The sequence below is a fragment of the Oncorhynchus keta genome, chromosome 3 (genome assembly GCF_023373465.1).
Source record: "Oncorhynchus keta strain PuntledgeMale-10-30-2019 chromosome 3, Oket_V2, whole genome shotgun sequence".
Classification (NCBI taxonomy): Eukaryota; Metazoa; Chordata; class Actinopteri; order Salmoniformes; family Salmonidae; genus Oncorhynchus; species Oncorhynchus keta.
The window spans coordinates 16,172,557-16,189,775 of record NC_068423.1 but is presented as its reverse complement, the minus strand read 5'-3'; positions in this window follow the sequence as shown (position 1 = coordinate 16,189,775).

Here is a 17,219-nt window from a genome sequence, read left to right as displayed (position 1 = left end):
AGCCATATGACGTGGACTGAATCTCACAGGCCTACCACGTTTTCCTGCATTGTATTGTATAACAGCGACCTCGTCTCTGCCTTGGTTCTTGGCTGAATGCAGTAGCCTCATGTATACTGCAGATGGCGGCATTGGCCAAAGCATAAATTGATACCCACTGCATGTGCCTCTGAGGTAATCATTTTGATGTGGAGCCTCGTTGTGACTAGTACGGAGTGGGCAATCACTTTGAAAGAACATTGCACATTTCCCCTCATTAACCAATGGTTAGTGGTATCCGGGATCCTTGGTACGTCCCTACCCTAAAACCTGAACCTTTACCTTAACCATACCTTGCATTTAAACTTCTACGGGGTGAAGTCAGAGTTCGGACGGATCACGTTAATATGTCTACATTTGACATTTTTGTCATTTAGCAGACGCTCTCTTTGAATAGGTAGAGTTTTAGATGTTTTCAGAAGCTTCTGTTGTAGAGCATGACCTTTCAGGAGAAGACGCTTCTTTTATGTTTGCAGAGAAAGACAGGGTGTTGTCCAAGGTCACGCCAAGGTTCTTTGCTCTCTGGAATGGGGACACAGTGGAGTTGTCAACCATGATGGAAAGGTCTTGTAGCGGGCAGGTCTTCCCGATGACGAAGAGCAGCTCCGTCTGGTCGAGGTTGAGGTGGTGGGCCGACATCCAAGCTGAGATATCTGCCATGCAAGCAGAGATGCGTGTCACCACCTGTGTGTCAGAAGAGGGGAAGGAGAAGAAAAGCAGTTGAGTGTCATCGGAAAGCAATGATAGGAGAGACCATGTGAGGATATGACAGAGCCTAGTGACTTGCTTCCTAGAGTTAGAGGCAGAAGCGTGACATTTTGAGTGATAGTAAGTGGCTTTAGCCTTGGATACAAAGGAAGAGAAGGTAGAGAGGAGGGAGTGAAAGGATGATAGGTTCTCCTGAAGTTCTTTTTTCTCGGCTGCCCACAGCCCTGTTCTATAAGCTCGCAACGAGTCACTCAGCCACGGAGCTTGAGGGGAGGGCCGAGCCAGCCGGGAGGAAGGGGACAGTGCGAGTCATAGGATGTAGAAAGGGAGGAAAGTAAGGACAGAGAGGCATAATCAGGAGACAGGAGGGATAGGGATTTATCTGAAGGGAGTGATGATAGGATAGAAGAGGAGAAAGTAGTGGGAGATAGCGATCAAAGATTGCGACGGCGCATGACCGTCTGGGTAGGGGCTGTGTGATTAGGGTTGGAGGAGAGGGAGGCAGAAACGGAAACAATGCAGTGATCAGAGACCTGGAGGGGGGTTGCAGTGAGATTAGTAGGAGAACAGCCTCTAGGTAAAGATGAGGTCAGGCGTATTGACTGTCTTGTGAGTGGGAGGGGACTGGGAAATGGTGAGGTCAAAAGAGGCAAGGAGGGGAATGAGAGAGTTGGGAACAAATTAATCAAAAGCAGACGTCGGGAGGTTGAAGTCGTCAAGTACGAAGAGCGCTGAGCCGTCGTCAGGAAATGAGTTTATCAAGGTGTCAAGCTCATTGAGAAACTCTCTAGGGACACCTGGTGGGCGATAGAGGACAACAATGTCAAGCTTGACTGGACAAGTGACAGTGACAGCATGGAATTCAAATGAGGTGAGAGAGGGAGAGAGAGGGAGAAAAGACCAAATCTAAATTTAGGGGGGCTTGTGTGTTTCGCATGTTATTTTGGCATTAATACATACCACATATCAGTTTGGAAACAACATCTCAAATATATTCATCATTGAATTAATAAAGCTGCATACAAACATGGTCTCTTTTTTGTTTTCTTGAGTAAAAGGCAGCTCCAGAATGCAGGTGCTTCAGCCGAGCTCAGTGCTTTCTGTGGTGGTGCGGCAGCTCCAAAGTGCAGGTGCTTCAGCCCAGCTCAGTGCTTTCTGTGGTGGTGCGGCAGCTCCAAAGTGCAGGTGCTTCAGCCCAGCTCAGTGCTTTCTGTGGTGGTGAGGCAAGCCAGCAGAAAACACGGAGCGTTGCGCCAAGATTTGCTCAGTGTTCTGGCACTCAGGGGGACACTCCGTCACCATCAAGTCTAAGGCTAGAGCTCAAAAATTCTAGCCCCTTGGGTGCTGTCATTGAGTTACATTAGGAGTGCCCATCCAAGAAGGCTCAAGGTCATTAGCCACAGATAAAAGGTTGTCAAATCACGTTATATGTACAGTAGTTTTGATTGGACTGATCATCTCAACATCATACTTTCAAAATCTTATCTAGCAGTCATCATCATGAAACCAGTCGATAATCTCCTGTCAAATCCTTTTTAATCCTTGTCATATTGTCACGAACCGGCTCAAAGCCCGTAACAAAAAGGGAGACAATGTGGAGATAAGGAATAACAAAAAAATATCTATTAACGGAAGTAATCTACATACAATAAACAATGGTGTGTGTAGTCAGTAATCAGTAGTGTAAGTGAGTGGTTGTGTGTATAGATGTGATAATGAGGAGTGTTGAAAGATGCCAAAGCAAGCACCCAAAGCAAGCAAACGAAATGGCCACAAAAATGTAACAACCAAAATCTAACAGTGTGTCTGCATGGAGAGAGTCTGCTCAATGAATGGGTAAGAGGTGTATTTTTCCTGGGACACACCCGGGCCCATGTGTGTCTGCATGGAGAGAGTCTCCTCAATGAATGGGGAAGAGGTGTATTTATCCTGGGACACACCCGGGCCCAGGTGTGTCTCCATGGAGAGAGTCTCCTCAATGAATGGGGAAGAGGTGTATTTATCCTGGGACACACCCGGGCCCAGGTGTGTCTGCATGGAGAGAGTCTCCTCAATGAATGGGGAAGAGGTGTATTCATCCCGGGACACACCCGGGCCCAGGTGTGTCTGCATGGAGAGAGTCTCCTCAATGAATGGGGAAGAGGTGTATTCATCCCGGGACACACCTGGGCCCAGGTGTGTCCCGACATCCTAATAAGGAAAACAAGAGCAAAGAGAAAGAATTCGGCAGACAGAGTGGGAGGGTCGTCACAATATGAAGAGAAATAATGAAGAGAAATTATAGATAAAACATATCCGTGCCCATCGGCCGGCCATTGGACATAAACATTACACAACACAGTTGGAAATTGAAAAATGGAACAATGAGTGGTTTGCAAGGAATCAGTGACAGTGGCTAACTGCAAGCATACAGTATATTGAAGACGTGAGCGAAAGGCAGGAACACGGTGTGTCAGAAAGAAGACAAAAGTGGAAAGGGCTTGTCGTTTTTTACAGGGCTACTGAGACAGACAGTTACTCTCCTCACTCCTGTCTGACTTTAGCAGCAGACTCTGGGACAGCCATGGAGATTAGCCTTGCCGCCTAATATGGCAATGTTTAAGATTTAAGATTGGGACCAGCCACTGACACTTTTATATGATAAAGAAGAAGCATATGTATTACATCTAAACAGCCTGGAACAGCCTGGAAGAGGGGAGACAGTGAAATGATTGGCTGAGAGTGAGACAGTATGCACCTAGTTTCTCCATTTCAGAAGAGCCCAGTAGTAACCCTTATAACCCTGTTAAACCTTGCCCAACTCTTCTAATTGAAGTGGACAAATGTGGACTGTCAGGACTCAGGAGAGCCTTCTAAAAATGTTGTGGCTGTCTCGTCTTCCCTCCCTGCCTCGCCTTCCCTCCCTGCCTCATCTTCCCTCTCTGTCTCGTCTTCCCTCCCTGTCTCGTCTTCCCTCCCTGCCTCTCCTTCCCTCCCTGCCTCGCCTTCCCTCCCTGTCTCCTCTTCCCTCCCTGCCTCGCCTTCCCTCCCTGCCTCATCTTCCCTCTCTGTCTCGTCTTCCCTCCCTGTCTCGTCTTCCCTCCCTGCCTCGCCTTCCCTCCCTGTCTCATCTTCCCTCCCTGTCTCGTCTTCCCTCCCTGCCTCGCCTTCCCTCCCTGTCTCGTCTTCCCTCCCTGCCTCGCCTTCCCTCCCTGTCTCATCTTCCCTCCCTGTCTCGTCTTCCCTCCCTGCCTCGCCTTCCCTCCCTGTCTCGCCTTCCCTCCCTGTCTCGTCTTCCCTCCCTGCCTCGCCTTCCCTCCCTGTCTCGTCTTTCCTCCCTGTCTTGTCTTCCCTCCCTGCCTCACTTTCCCTCCCTGCCTCACCTTCCCTCCCTGTCTTGTCTTCCCTCCCTGCCTCTCCTTCCCTCCCTATCTCATCTTCCCTCTCTGTCCCGTCTTCCCTCCCTGTCTCGTCTTCCCTCCCTGCATCGCCTTCCCTCCCTGTCTCGTCTTCCCTCCCTGCCTCGCCTTCCCTCCCTGTCTCGTCTTTCCTCCCTGTCTTGTCTTCCCTCCCTGCCTCACTTTCCCTCCCCGCCTCACCTTCCCTCCCTGTCTCGCCTTCCCACCCTGTCTCGTCTTCCCTCCCTGCCTCGCCTTCCCTCCCTGTCTCGTCTTTCCTCCCTGTCTTGTCTTCCCTCCCTGCCTCACTTTCCCTCCCTGCCTCACCTTCCCTCCCTGTCTTGTTTTCCCTCCCTGCCTCTCCTTCCCTCCCTGCCTCTCCTTCCCTCCCTATCTCATCTTCCCTCTCTGTCCCGTCTTCCCTCCCTGTCTCGTCTTCCCTCCCTGCCTCACCTTTCCTCCCTGCCTCGCCTTCCGTCCCTGCCTCATCTTCCCTCCCTGTATCGTCTTCCCTCCCTGCCTCGCCTTCCCTCCCTGCCTCGCCTTCCCTCCCTGTCTCATCTTCCCTCCCTGTCTCGTCTTCCCTCCCTGTCTTGTCTTCCCTCCCTGCCTCACTTTCCCTCCCTGACTCATCTTCCCTCCCTGCCTAACCTTACCTCCCTGTCTCATCTTCCCTCTCTGTCCCGTCTTCCCTCCCTGTCTCGTCTTCCCTCCCTGCCTCGCCTTCCCTCCCTGTCTCCTCTCCCCTCCCTGTCTCCTCTTCCCTCCCTGTCTCATCTTCCCTCCCTGTCTCGCCTTCCCTCCCTGCCTCATCTTCCCTCCCTGTCTCGTCTTCCCTCCCTGCCTCGCCTTCCCTCCCTGCCTCGCCTTCCCTCCCTGTCTCATCTTCCCTCCCTGCCTCGCCTTCCCTCCCTGTCTCGCCTTCCCTCCCTGCCTCGCCTTCCCTCCCTGTCTCGTCTTTCCTCCCTGTCTTGTCTTCCCTCCCTGCCTCACTTTCCCTCCCTGTCTCATCTTCCCTCCCTGCCTCGCCTTCCCTCCCTGTCTTCTCTCCCCTCCCTGTCTCCTCTTCCCTCCCTGTCTCGTCTTCCCTCCCTGCCTCACCTTCCCTCCCTGTCTCATCTTCCCTCCCTGCCTCACCTTCCCTCCCTGTCTTGTCTTCCCTCCCTGCCTCTCCTTCCCTCCCTGTCTCATCTTCCCTCTCTGTCCCCTCTTCCCTCCCTGTCTCATCTTCCCTCCCTGCCTCGCCTTCCCTCCCTGTCTTCTCTCCCCTCCCTGTCTCCTCTTCCCTCCCTGCCTCGCCTTCCCTCCCTGCCTCGCCTTCCGTCCCTGCCTCATCTTCCCTCCCTGTATCGTCTTCCCTCCCTGCCTCGCCTTCCCTCCCTGCCTCGCCTTCCCTCCCTGTCTCATCTTCCCTCCCTGTCTCGTCTTCCCTCCCTGCCTCGCCTTCCCTCCCTGTCTCGCCTTCCCTCCCTGTCTCCTCTTCCCTCCCTGCCTCGCCTTCCCTCCCTGTCTCGTCTTTCCTCCCTGTCTTGTCTTCCCTCCCTGCCTCACTTTCCCTCCCTGTCTCATCTTCCCTCCCTGCCTCACCTTCCCTCCCTGTCTTGTCTTCCCTCCCTGCCTCTCCTTCCCTCCCTGTCTCATCTTCCCTCTCTGTCCCGTCTTCCCTCCCAGTCTCGTCTTCCCTCCCTGCCCCGCCTTCCCTCCCTGTCTTCTCTTCCCTCCCTGTCTCCTCTTCCCTCCCTGTCTCATCTTCCCTCCCTGTCTCGCCTTCCCTCCCTGCCTCATCTTCCCTCCCTGTCTCGTCTTCCCTCCCTGCCTCGCCTTCCCTCCCTGCCTCGCCTTCCCTCCCTGTCTCATCTTCCCTCCCTGCCTCGTCTTCCCTCCCTGCCTCGCCTTCCCTCCCTGCCTCATCTTCCCTCCCTGTCTCGTCTTCCCTCCCTGCCTCGCCTTCCCTCCCTGCCTCGCCTTCCCTCCCTGTCTCATCTTCCCTCCCTGCCTCGTCTTCCCTCCCTGCCTCGCCTTCCCTCCCTGTCTCATCTTCCCTCCCTGTCTCGTCTTCCCTCCCTGCCTCGCCTTCCCTCCCTGTCTCGCCTTCCCTCCCTGTCTCGTCTTCCCTCCCTGCCTCGCCTTCCCTCCCTGTCTCATCTTCCCTCTCTGTCTCATCTTCCCTCCCTGTCTCGTCTTCCCTTCCTGTCTTCTCTCCCGCTCCCTGTCTCCTCTTCCCTCCCTGTCTCATCTTCCCTCCCTGCCTCGTCTTCCCTCCCTGTCTCCTCTTCCCCCCTGTCTCCTCTTCCCTTTGCATCTCAGTCTGTCTTCCCTCTCTGTCTCGTCTTCCCTCCCTGTCTCCTCTTCCCTCCCTGTCTCGTCTTCCCTCCCTGTCTCGTCTTCCCTCCTGTCTCATCTTCCCTCCCTGTCTCCTCTTCCCTCCCTGTCTCCTCTTCCCTCCCTGTCTCGTCTTCCCTCCCTGTGTCCTCTTCCCTCCCTGTCTAGTCTTCCCTCCCTGTCTCATCTTCCCTCCCTGTCTCCTCTTCCCCCCTGTCTCATCTTCCCTCCCTGCCTCGTCTTCCCTCCCTGTCTCGTCTTCCCTCCCTGTCTCGTCTTCCCTCCCTGCCTCGTCTTCCCTCCCTGCCTCCTCTTCCCTCCCTGTCTCCTCTTCCCTCCCTGTCTCTTCTTCCATCCCTGTCTCGTCTTCCCTCCCTGTCTCCTCTTCCCTCCCTGTCTCCTCTTCCCTCCCTGTCTCCTCTTCCCTCCCTGTCTCCTCTTCCCTCCCTGTCTCCTCTTCCCTCCCTGTCTCGTCTTCCCTCCCTGTCTCCTCTTCCCTCCCTGTCTCCTCTTCCCTCCCTGTCTCGTCTTCCTCCCTGTCTCCTCTTCCCTCCCTGTCTCCTCTTCCCTCCCTGTCTCGTCTTCCCTCCCTGTCTCGTCTTCCCTCCCTGTCTCGTCTTCCCTCCCTGTCTCCTCTTCCCTCCCTGTCTCATCTTCCCTCCTGCCTCTCGTCTTCCCTCCCTGTCTCCTCTTCCCCCCCCTGTCTCGTCTTCCCTCCCTGTCTCGTCTTCCCTCCCCGTCTCCTCTTCCCTCCCTGTCTCATCTTCCCTCCCTGCCTCGTCTTCCCTCCCTGTCTCCTCTTCCCCCCTGTCTCGTCTTCCCTCCCTGTCTCGTCTTCCCTCCCTGTCTCGTCTTCCCTCCCTGTCTCGTCTTCCCTCCCTGCCTCGTCTTCCCTCCCTGTCTCGTCTTCCCTCCCTGTCTCATCTTCCCTCCCTGCCTCGTCTTCCCTCCCTGCCTCCTCTTCCCTCCCTGTCTCCTCTTCCCTCCCTGTCTCGTCTTCCCTCCCTGTCTCGTCTTCCCTCCCTGTCTCCTCTTCCTCCCTGTTCGTCTTCCTCCTGTCTCGTCTTCCCTCCCTGTCTCCTCTTCCCTCCTGTCTCCTCTTCCCTCCCTGTCTCGTCTTCCCTCCTGTCTCCTCTTCCCTCCCTGTCTCATCTTCCTCCCTGTCTCGTCTTCCCTCCTGCCTCGCCTTCCCTCCCTGTCTCATCTTCCCTCTCTGTCTCGTCTTCCCTCCCTGCCTCGCCTTCCCTCCCTGTCTCGTCTTTCCTCCCTGTCTTGTCTTCCCTCCCTGTCTCATCTTCCCTCCTGTCTCATCTTCCTCCTGCCTCACCTTCCCTCCTGTCTTGTCTTCCCTCCTGCCTCTCCTTTCCCTCCCTGTCTCATCTTCCCTCCGTCCTGTCCCGTCTTCCCTCCCTGTCTCGTCTTCCCTCCCTGCCCCGCCTTCCCTCCCTGTCTTCTCTTCCCTCCTGTCTCCTCTTCCCTCCCTGTCTCATCTTCCCTCCCTGTCTCTTCCTCCTGTCTCCTTTCCTCCTGCCTCATCTTCCCTCCCTGTCTCGTCTTCCCTCCCTGTCTCGCCTTCCCTCCTGCCTCGCTTCCCTCCTGCCTCCTCTTCTCATCTTCCTCCCTGCCTCGTCTTCCCTCCTGTCTCCTCTTCCTCCCTGTCTCATCTTCCCTCCCTGTCTCGTCTTCCTCCCTGCCTCCCTGCCTTCCCTCCTGTCTCGCTCTTCCCTCCCTGTCTCGTCTTCCCTCCTGTCTCATCTTCCCTCCTGTCTCATCTTCCCCTCCCCTGCCTCCTCTTCCCTCCTGTCTCATCTTCCCTCCTGTCTCGTCTTCCCTCCTGTCTCGTCTTCCCTCCTGTCTCGTCTTCCCTCCTGTCTCGTCTTCCCTCCCTGTCTCGCCTTCCCTCCTGTCTCATCTTCCCTCCTGTCTCATCTTCCCTCCCTGTCTCGTCTTCCCTCCTGTCTCGTCTTCCTCCCTCCCTGTCTCCTCTTCCCTCCCTGTCTCATCTTCCCTCCCTGCCTCGTCTTCCCTCCCTGTCTCCTCTTCCCTCCTGTCTCCTCTTCCTTTGCATCTCAGTCTGTCTTCCCTCCTGTCTCGTCTTCCCTCCTGTCTCCTCTTCCCTCCCTGTCTCGTCTTCCCTCCCTGTCTCCTCTTCCCTCCTGTCTCATCTTCCCTCCCTGTCTCCTCTTCCCTCCCTGTCTCCTCTTCCCTCCTGTCTCCCTCCTGTCTTCCCTCCTGTCTCCTCTTCCCTCCTGTCTCATCTTCCCTCCTGTCTCATCTTCCCTCCCTGTCTCCTCTTCCCCCTGTCTCATCTTCCCTCCTGCTCGTCTTCCCTCCTGTCTCGTCTTCCCTCCTGTCTCCTCTTCCCTCCCTGTCTCGTCTTCCCTCCTGCCTCCTCTTCCCTCCCTGTCTCCTCTTCCCTCCCTGTCTCTTCTTCCCTCCCTGTCTCGTCTTCCCTCCCTGTCTCCTCTTCCCTCCCTGTCTCCTCTTCCCTCCTGTCTCCTCTTCCCTCCTGTCTCATCTTCCCTCCTGTCTCCTCTTCCTCCTGTCTCGTCTTCCCTCCTGTCTCCTCTTCCCTCCCTGTCTCCTCTTCCCTCCTGTCTCGTCTTCCCTCCTGTCTCCTCTTCCTCCCTGTCTCCTCTTCCCCCTGTCTCGTCTTCCCTCCTGTCTCCTCTTCCTCCCTGTCTCCTCTTCCCTCCCTGTCTCATCTTCCCTCCCTGCCTCGTCTTCCCTCCTGTCTCCTCTTCCCCCCGTCTCGTCTTCCCTCCTGTCTCGTCTTCCCTCCCTGTCTCGTCTTCCCTCCCTGTCTCATCTTCCCTCCCTGCCTCGTCTTCCCTCCCTGTCTCGTCTTCCCTCCCTGTCTCATCTTCCCTCCCTGTCTCGTCTTCCCTCCCTGTCTCCTCTTCCCTCCCTGTCTCCTCTTCCCTCCCTGTCTCGTCTTCCCTCCCTGTCTCGTCTTCCCTCCCTGTCTCCTCTTCCCTCCCTGTCTCGTCTTCCCTCCCTGTCTCGTCTTCCCTCCCTGTCTCCTCTTCCCTCCCTGTCTCCTCTTCCCTCCCTGTCTCGTCTTCCCTCCCTGTCTCCTCTTCCCTCCCTGTCTCCTCTTCCCTCCCTGTCTCGTCTTCCCTCCCTGTCTCCTCTTCCCTCCCTGTCTCGTCTTCCCTCCCTGTCTCCCTGCCTCGCCTTCCCTCCCTGTCTCATCTTCCCTCCCTGTCTCCCTTCCCTCCTGCCTCCTTCCCTCCTGTCTCATCTTCCCTCCCTGTCTCGTCTTCCCTCCCTGCCTCCCTTCCCTCCTGTCTCGTCTTCCTCCCTGTCTTGTCTTCCCTCCCTGTCTCCTTTCCCTCCTGTCTCATCTTCCCTCCCTGTCTCACCTTCCCTCCCTGTCTTGTCTTCCCTCCTGTCTCTCCTTCCCTCCCTGTCTCATCTTCCCTCCCTGTCTCCTCTTCCCTCCTGTCTCGTCTTCCCTCCCTGTCTCGTCTTCCCTCCCTGTCTTCTCTCCCCTCCCTGTCTCATCTTCCCTCCTGTCTCATCTTCCCTCCCTGTCTCCTCTTCCCTCCCTGCCTCTCCTCTTCCCTCCTGTCTCGTCTTCCCTCCTGCCTCACCTTCCCTCCCTGTCTCGCCTTCCCTCCCTGTCTCATCTTCCCTCCTGCCTCGTCTTCCTCCCTGTCTCATCTTCCTCCCTGCCTCGCCTTCCCTCCCTGTCTCATCTTCCCTCCTGTCTGTCTTCCCTCCCTGCTCGTCCCCTCCCTGTCTCATCTTCCCTCCTGTCTCGTCTTCCCTCCTGTCTCACCTTCCCTCCTGTCCCTCTTCCCCTGTCTTCTCTTCCCTCCTGTCTCCTCTTCCCTCCTGTCTCATCTTCCCTCCTGTCTCCTCTTCCCTCCCTGTCTCGTCTTCCCTCCCTGTCTCCTCTTCCCTCCTGTCTCCTCTTCCCTCCCTGTCTCATCTTCCCTCCTGTCTCCTTCCCTCCCTGTCTCGTCTTCCCTCCCTGTCTCGTCTTCCCTCCCTGTCTCGTCTTCCCTCCCTGTCTCGTCTTCCTCCCTGTCTCGTCTTCCCTCCTGTCTCGTCTTCCCTCCCTGTCTCCTCTTCCCTCCTGTCTCCTCTTCCCTCATCTGTCTCGTCTTCCCTCCCTGTCTTGTCTTTCCCTCCTGTCTCGTCTTCCCTCCCTGTCTCATCTTCCTCTCTGTCTCATCTTCCCTCCCTGTCTCATCTTCCCTCCTGTCTCCTCTTCCCTCCTGTCTCGTCTTCCCTCCCTGTCTCCTCTTTCCTCCTGTCTCGTCTTCCCTCCCTGTCTCATCTTCCCTCCCTGTCTCCTCTTCCCCCCCTGTCTCGTCTTCCCTCCCTGTCTCGTCTTCCCTCCCAGTCTCCTCTTCACTCCCTGTCTCGTCTTCCCTCCCTGCCTCGTCTTCCCTCCCTGCCTCGCCTTCCCTCCCTGTCTCGTCTTCCCTCCCTGTCTCCTGTCTTGCCTTCCCTCCCTGTCTCGTCTTCCCTCCCTGTCTCGTCTTCCCTCCCTGTCTTGTCTTCCCTCCCTGTCTCCTCTTCCCTCCCTGTCTCATCTTCCCTCCCTGCCTCGTCTTCCCTCCCTGTCTCCTCTTCCCTCCCTGTCTCGTCTTCCCTCCCTGTCTCGTCTTCCCTCCCTGTCTCGTCTTCCCTCCCTGTCTCGTCTTCCCTCCCTGTCTCGTCTTCCCTCCCTGTCTCGTCTTCCCTCCCTGTCTCGTCTTCCCTCCCTGTCTCGTCTTCCCTCCCTGTCTCCTCTTCCCTCCCTGTCTCCTCTTCCCTCCCTGTCTCGTCTTCCCTCCCTGTCTCGTCTTCCTCCTGTCTCGTCTTCCCTCCTGTCTCGTCTTCCCTCCTGTCTCTTCTTCCCTCCCTGTCTCATCTTCCCTCCCTGTCTCCTCTTCCCTCCTGTCTCCTCTTCCCTCCCTGTCTCGTCTTCCCTCCCTGTCTCGTCTTCCCTCCCTGTCTCGTCTTCCCTCCTGTCTCATCTTCCCTCCTGTCTCGTCTTCCCCCCTGTCTCGTCTTCCCTCCTGTCTCCCTTCCCTCCTGTCTCGTCTTCCCTCCTGTCTCGTCTTCCCTCCTGTCTCGTCTTCCTCCTGTCTCATCTTCCCTCCTTCCCTCCCTTCCTGTCTCATCTTCCCTCCTGTCTCACCTTCCCTCCTGTCTTGTCTTCCCTCCCTGTCTCGTCCTTCCTGTCTCCCTGTCTCCCTCTTCCCTCCTGTCTCGTCTTCCCTCCCTGTCTCGTCTTCCCTCCCTGTCTCCCTTCCCTCCCTGTCTTCTTCCCTCCCTGTCTCCTCTTCCCTCCCTGTCTCGTCTTCCCTCCCTGTCTCGTCTTCCCTCCTGTCTTGTCTTCCCCTGCCTCTCCTCCCTGTCTCATCTTCCCTCCTGTCTCGTCTTCCCTCCTGTCTCGTCTTCCCTCCTGTCTCGCTTCCCTCCCTGTCTCGTCTTCCCTCCCTGTCTCGTCTTCCCTCCCTGTCTCGTCTTCCCTCCCTGTCTTGTCTTCCCTCCCTGTCTCACTTTCCCTCCTGTCTCCTCTTCCCTCCTGTCTCGTCTTCCCTCCTGTCTTCTTCCCTCCTGTCTCGTCTTCCCTCCTGTCTCCTGTCTTCCCTCCCTGTCTCGTCTTCCCTCCCTGTCTCGTCTTCCCTCCCTGTCTCACCTTCCCTCCCTGTCTCGTCTTCCCTCCCTGTCTCGTCTTCCCTCCCTGTCTCCTCTTCCCTCCCTGTCTCATCTTCCCTCTCTGTCTCCGTCTTCCCTCCTGTCTCGTCTTCCCTCCTGTCTCACCTTTCCTCCTGTCTCGCCCCCCTGCCTCATCTTCCTCCTGTCTCGTCTTCCCTCCTGTCTCATCTTCCCTCCTGCTCCTTCCCTCCCTGTCTCATCTTCCCTCCCTGTCTCGTCTTCCTCCTGTCTCGTCTTCCCTCCCTGTCTCCTCTTCCTCCTGTCTCATCTTCCCTCCCTGTCTCGTCTTCCCTCCTGTCTCATCTTCCCTCCCTGTCTCCTCTTCCCCCTGTCTCGTCTTCCCTCCCTGTCTCGTCTTCCCTCCCTGTCTGTCTTCCCCTCCTGTCTCCTTCCCTCCCTGTCTCATCTTCCCTCCCTGTCTCGTCTTCCCTCCTGTCTCGTCTTCCCTCCCTGTCTCGTCTTCCCTCCCTGTCTCGTCTTCCCTCCTGTCTCGTCTTCCCTCCCTGTCTCATCTTCCCTCCTGTCTCGTCTTCCCTCCTGTCTCCTTCCCTCCCTGTCTCCTCTTCCCTCCCTGTCTCGTCTTCCCTCCCTGTCTCGTCTTCCCTCCCTGTCTCCTCTTCCCTTGTCCCTCTTCCCTCCCTGTCTCATCTTCCCCTGCCTGTCTTCCCTCCCTGTCTTCTTCCCTCCTGTCTCCTCTTCCCTCCTGTCTCGTCTTCCCTCCCTGTCTCACCTTCCCTCCCTGTCTCGTCTTCCCTCCCTGTCTCGTCTTCCCTCCCTGTCTCGTCTTCCCTCCCCTGTCTCTCTTCCCTCCTGTCTCATCTTCCCTCTCTGTCCCTCTTCCTCCTGTCTCATCTTCCCTCCCTGTCTCCTTCCCTCCCCTTCTCTCCCTCCCTGTCTCCTCCTCCCTCCTTCTTCCTCCTTTCCCTCCTGTCTCGTCTTCCCTCCCTGTCTCCTCTTCCCTCCCTGTCTCGTCTTCCCTCCCTGTCTCGTCTTCCTCCCTGTCTCGTCTTCCCTCCCTGTCTCACCTTCCCTCCTGTCTCGTCTTCCCTCCTGTCTCGTCTTCCCTCCCTGTCTCGTCTTCCCTTCCTGTCTCGTCTTCCCTCCCTGTCTCGTCTTCCCTCCCTGTCTCATCTTCCCTCCCTGTCTCGTCTTCCCTCCCTGTCTCGTCTTCCCTCCCTGTCTCGTCTTCCCTCCCTGTCTCCTCTTCCCTCCCTGTCTCGTCTTCCCTCCCTGTCTCGTCTTCCCTCCCTGTCTCGTCTTCCCTCCCTGTCTCCTCTTCCCTCCCTGTCTCCTCTTCCCTCCCTGTCTCCTCTTCCCTCCCTGTCTCGTCTTCCCTCCCTGTCTCCTCTTCCCTCCCTGTCTCCTCTTCCCTCCCTGTCTCGTCTTCCCTCCCTGTCTCGTCTTCCCTCCCTGTCTCCTCTTCCCTCCCTGTCTCGTCTTCCCTCCCTGTCTCGTCTTCCCTCCCTGTCTCCTCTTCCCTCCCTGTCTCCCTCTTCCCTCCTGTCTCGTCTTCCCTTCCTGTCTCGTCTTCCCTCCTGTCTCGTCTTCCCTCCTGTCTCGTCTTCCCTCCTGTCTCGTCTTCCCTCCTGTCTCGTCTTCCCTCCCTGTCTCGTCTTCCCTCCTGTCTCGTCTTCCCTCCTGTCTTCTCTTCCCTCCCTGTCTCCTCTTCCCTCCCTGTCTCATCTTCCCTCCCTGTCTCGTCTTCCCTCCCTGTCTCCTCTTCCCTCCTGTCTCCTCTTCCCTCCCTGTCTCAGTCTTCCCTCTCTGTCTCGTCTTCCTCCCTGTCTCCTCTTCCCTCCTGTCTCGTCTTCCCTCCCTGTCTCGTCTTCCCTCCCTGTCTCATCTTCCCTCCCTGTCTCCTCTTCCCTCCCTGTCTCCTCTTCCCTCCCTGTCTCCTTCCCTCCTGTCTCCTCTTCCCTCCTGTCTCGTCTTCCCTCCCTGTCTCATCTTCCCTCCTGTCTCGTCTTCCCCCTGTCTCATCTTCCCTCCCTGCCTCGTCTTCCCTCCCTGTCTCGTCTTCCCTCCCTGTCTCGTCTTCCCTCCCTGTCTCGTCTTCCCTCCTGTCTCCTCTTCCCTCCTGTCTCCTCTTCCCTCCTGTCTCGTCTTCCCTCCTGTCTCGTCTTCCTCCTTCCTCCCTCCCTGTCTCCTCTTCCCTCCCTGTCTCCTCTTCCCTCCCTGTCTCCTCTTCCCTCCCTGTCTCCTCTTCCCTCCCTGTCTCGTCTTCCCTCCCTGTCTCCTCTTCCCTCCCTGTCTCCTCTTCCCTCCCTGTCTCCTCTTCCCTCCCTGTCTCGTCTTCCCTCCCTGTCTCGTCTTCCCTCCTGTCTCGTCTTCCCCCTCTCTTCCCTCCTGTCTTTCCCTCCCTGTCTCGTCTTCCCTTCCTGTCTCGTCTTCCCTCCTGTCTTGTCTTCCCTCCCTGTCTCGTCTTCCCTTCCTGTCTCGTCTTCCCTCTCTGTCCTGTCTTCCCTCCCTGTCTCCTCTTCCTCCCTGTCTCCTCTTCCCTCCTGTCTCGTCTTCCCTCCTGTCTCGTCTTCCCTCCCTGTCTCCTCTTCCCTCCCTGTCTCGTCTTCCCTCCTGTCTCGTCTTCCCTCCTGTCTCGTCTTCCCTCCCTGTCTCGTCTTCCCTCCCTGTCTCTCTTCCCTCCTGTCTCCTGTCTTCCCTCCCTGTCTCCTCTTCCCTCCCTGTCTCCTCTTCCCTCCCTGTCTCGTCTTCCCTCCCTGTCTCGTCTTCCCTCCTGTCTCGTCTTCCCTCCCTGTCTCGTCTTCCCTCCCTGTCTCCTCTTCCCTCCCTCCTCTTCTTCCCTCCTGTCTGTCTTCCCTCCCTGTCTCCCTCTTCCCTCCTGTCCTCGTCTTCCCTCCTGTCTCCTCTTCCTCCCTGTCTCTCTTCCCTCCCTGTCTCCTGTCTTCCCTCCCCTGTCTCGTCTTCCCTCCTGTCTCCTCTTCCCTCCTGTCTCCTCTTCCCTCCCTGTCTCGTCTTCCCTCCCTGTCTCCTCTTCCCTCCTGTCTCCTCTTCCTCCTGTCTCGTCTTCCCTCCCTGTCTCATCTTCCCTCCTGTCTCCTCTTCCCTCCCTGTCTCCTCTTCCCTCCCTGTCTCGTCTTCCCTCCCTGTCTCCTCTTCCCTCCCTGTCTCGTCTTCCCTCCCTGTCTCGTCTTCCCTCCCTGTCTCCTCTTCCCTCCCTGTCTCGTCTTCCCTCCCGGTCTCGTCTTCCCTCCCTGTCTCGTATTCCCTCCCTGTCTCCCTGCCTTGCATTCTCTCCCTGTCTCCTCTTCCCTCCCTGTCTTGTCTTCCCTCCCTGTCTCATCTTCCCTCCCTGTCTCCTTTTCCCTCACTGTCTCATCTTCCCTCCCTGTCTCGTCTTCCCTCCCTGTCTCTCGTCTTCCCTTCCTGTCTCGTCTTCCCTCCCTGTCTCATCTTCCCTCCCTGTCTCGTCTTCCCTCCCTGTCTCGTCTTCCCTCCCTGTCTCGTCTTCCCTCCTGTCTCGTCTTCCCTCCTGTCTCGTCTTCCCTCCCTGTCTCGTCTTCCCTCCCTGTCTCGTCTTCCCTCCCTGTCTCGTCTTCCCTTCCTGTCTCGTCTTCCCTCTCTGTCTCGTCTTCCCTCCCTGTCTCGTCTTCCCTTCCTGTCTCGTCTTCCCTCTCTGTCCCGTCTTCCCTCCCTGTCTCGTCTTCCCTTGCTGTCTCGTCTTCCCTCTCTGTCCCGTCTTCCCTCCCTGTCTCCTCTTCCCTCCCTGTCTCCTCTTCCCTCCCTGTCTCGTCTTCCCTCCCTGTCTCGTCTTTCCTCCCTGTCTCCTCTTCCCTCCGTGTCTCGTCTTCCCTCCCTGTCTCGTCTTTCCTCCCTGTCTCCTCTTCCCTCTGTGTCTCGTCTTCCCTCCCTGTCTCGTCTTCCCTTCCTGTCTCGTCTTCCCTCTCTGTCCCGTCTTCCCTCCCTGTCTCCTCTTCCCTCCCTGTCTCCTCTTCCCTCCCTGTATCATCTTCCCTCCCTGTCTCGTCTTCCCTCCCTGTCTCATCTTCCCTCCCTGTCTCGTCTTCCCTCCCTGTCTCGTCTTCCCTTCCTGTCTCATCTTCCCTCTCTGTCCCGTCTTCCCTCCCTGTCTCGTCTTCCCTCCCTGTCTCGTCTTCCCTCCCTGTCTCCTCTTCCCTCCCTGTCTCCTCTTCCCTTCCTGTCTCGTCTTCCCTCCCTGTCTCGTCTTCCCTCCCTGTCTCCTTTTCCCTCCTGTCTCATCTTCCCTCCCTGTCTCGTCTTCCCTCCCTGTCTCGTCTTCCCTCCCTGTCTCGTCTTCCCTCCCTGTCTCGTCTTCCCTCCCTGTCTCGTCTTCCCTCCCTGTCTCGTCTTCCCTCCCTGTCTCGTCTTCCCTCCTGTCTCCTCTTCCCTCCCTGTCTCCTGTCTTCCCCCTCCCTGTCTCCTTCCCTCCCTGTCTCGTCTTCCCTCCCTGTCTCCTCTTCCCTCCCTGTCTCCTTATCTTCCTCCCTGTCTCATCTTCCCTCCTGTCTCGTCTTCCCTCCCTGTCTCGTCTTCCCTTCCTGTCTCGTCTTCCCTCTCTGTCCCGTCTTCCCTCCTGTCTCGTCTTCCCTCCTGTCTCGTCTTCCCTCCCTGTCTCGTCTTCCCTCCCTGTCTCGTCTTCCCTCCCTGTCTCGTCTTCCCTCCTGTCTCGTCTTCCCTCCCTGTCTCGTCTTCCCTCCCTGTCTCGTCTTCCCTCCTGTCTCGTCTTCCCTCCCTGTCTCGTCTTCCCTCCCTGTCTCGTCTTCCCTCCCTGTCTCGTCTTCCCTCCTGTCTCGTCTTCCCTCCCTGTCTGTCTTCCCTCCCTGTCTCCTTCCCTCCCTGTCTCGTCTTCCCTCCCTGTCTCATCTTCCCTCCCTGTCTCCTCTTCCCTCCTGTCTCAGTCTTCCCTCCCTGTCTCCTCTTCCCCCTGTCTCCTCTTCCCTCTGCTGTCTCGTCTTCCCTTCCTGTCTCGTCTTCCCTCCCTGTCTCGTCTTCCCTCCTGTCTCGTCTTCCCTCCCTGTCTCTCGTCTTCCCTTCCTGTCTCCTCTTCCCTCCCTGTCTCGTCTTCCCTCCTGTCTCGTCTTCCCTCCCTGTCTCGTCTTCCCTCCCTGTCTCGTCTTCCCTCCCTGTCTCCTCTTC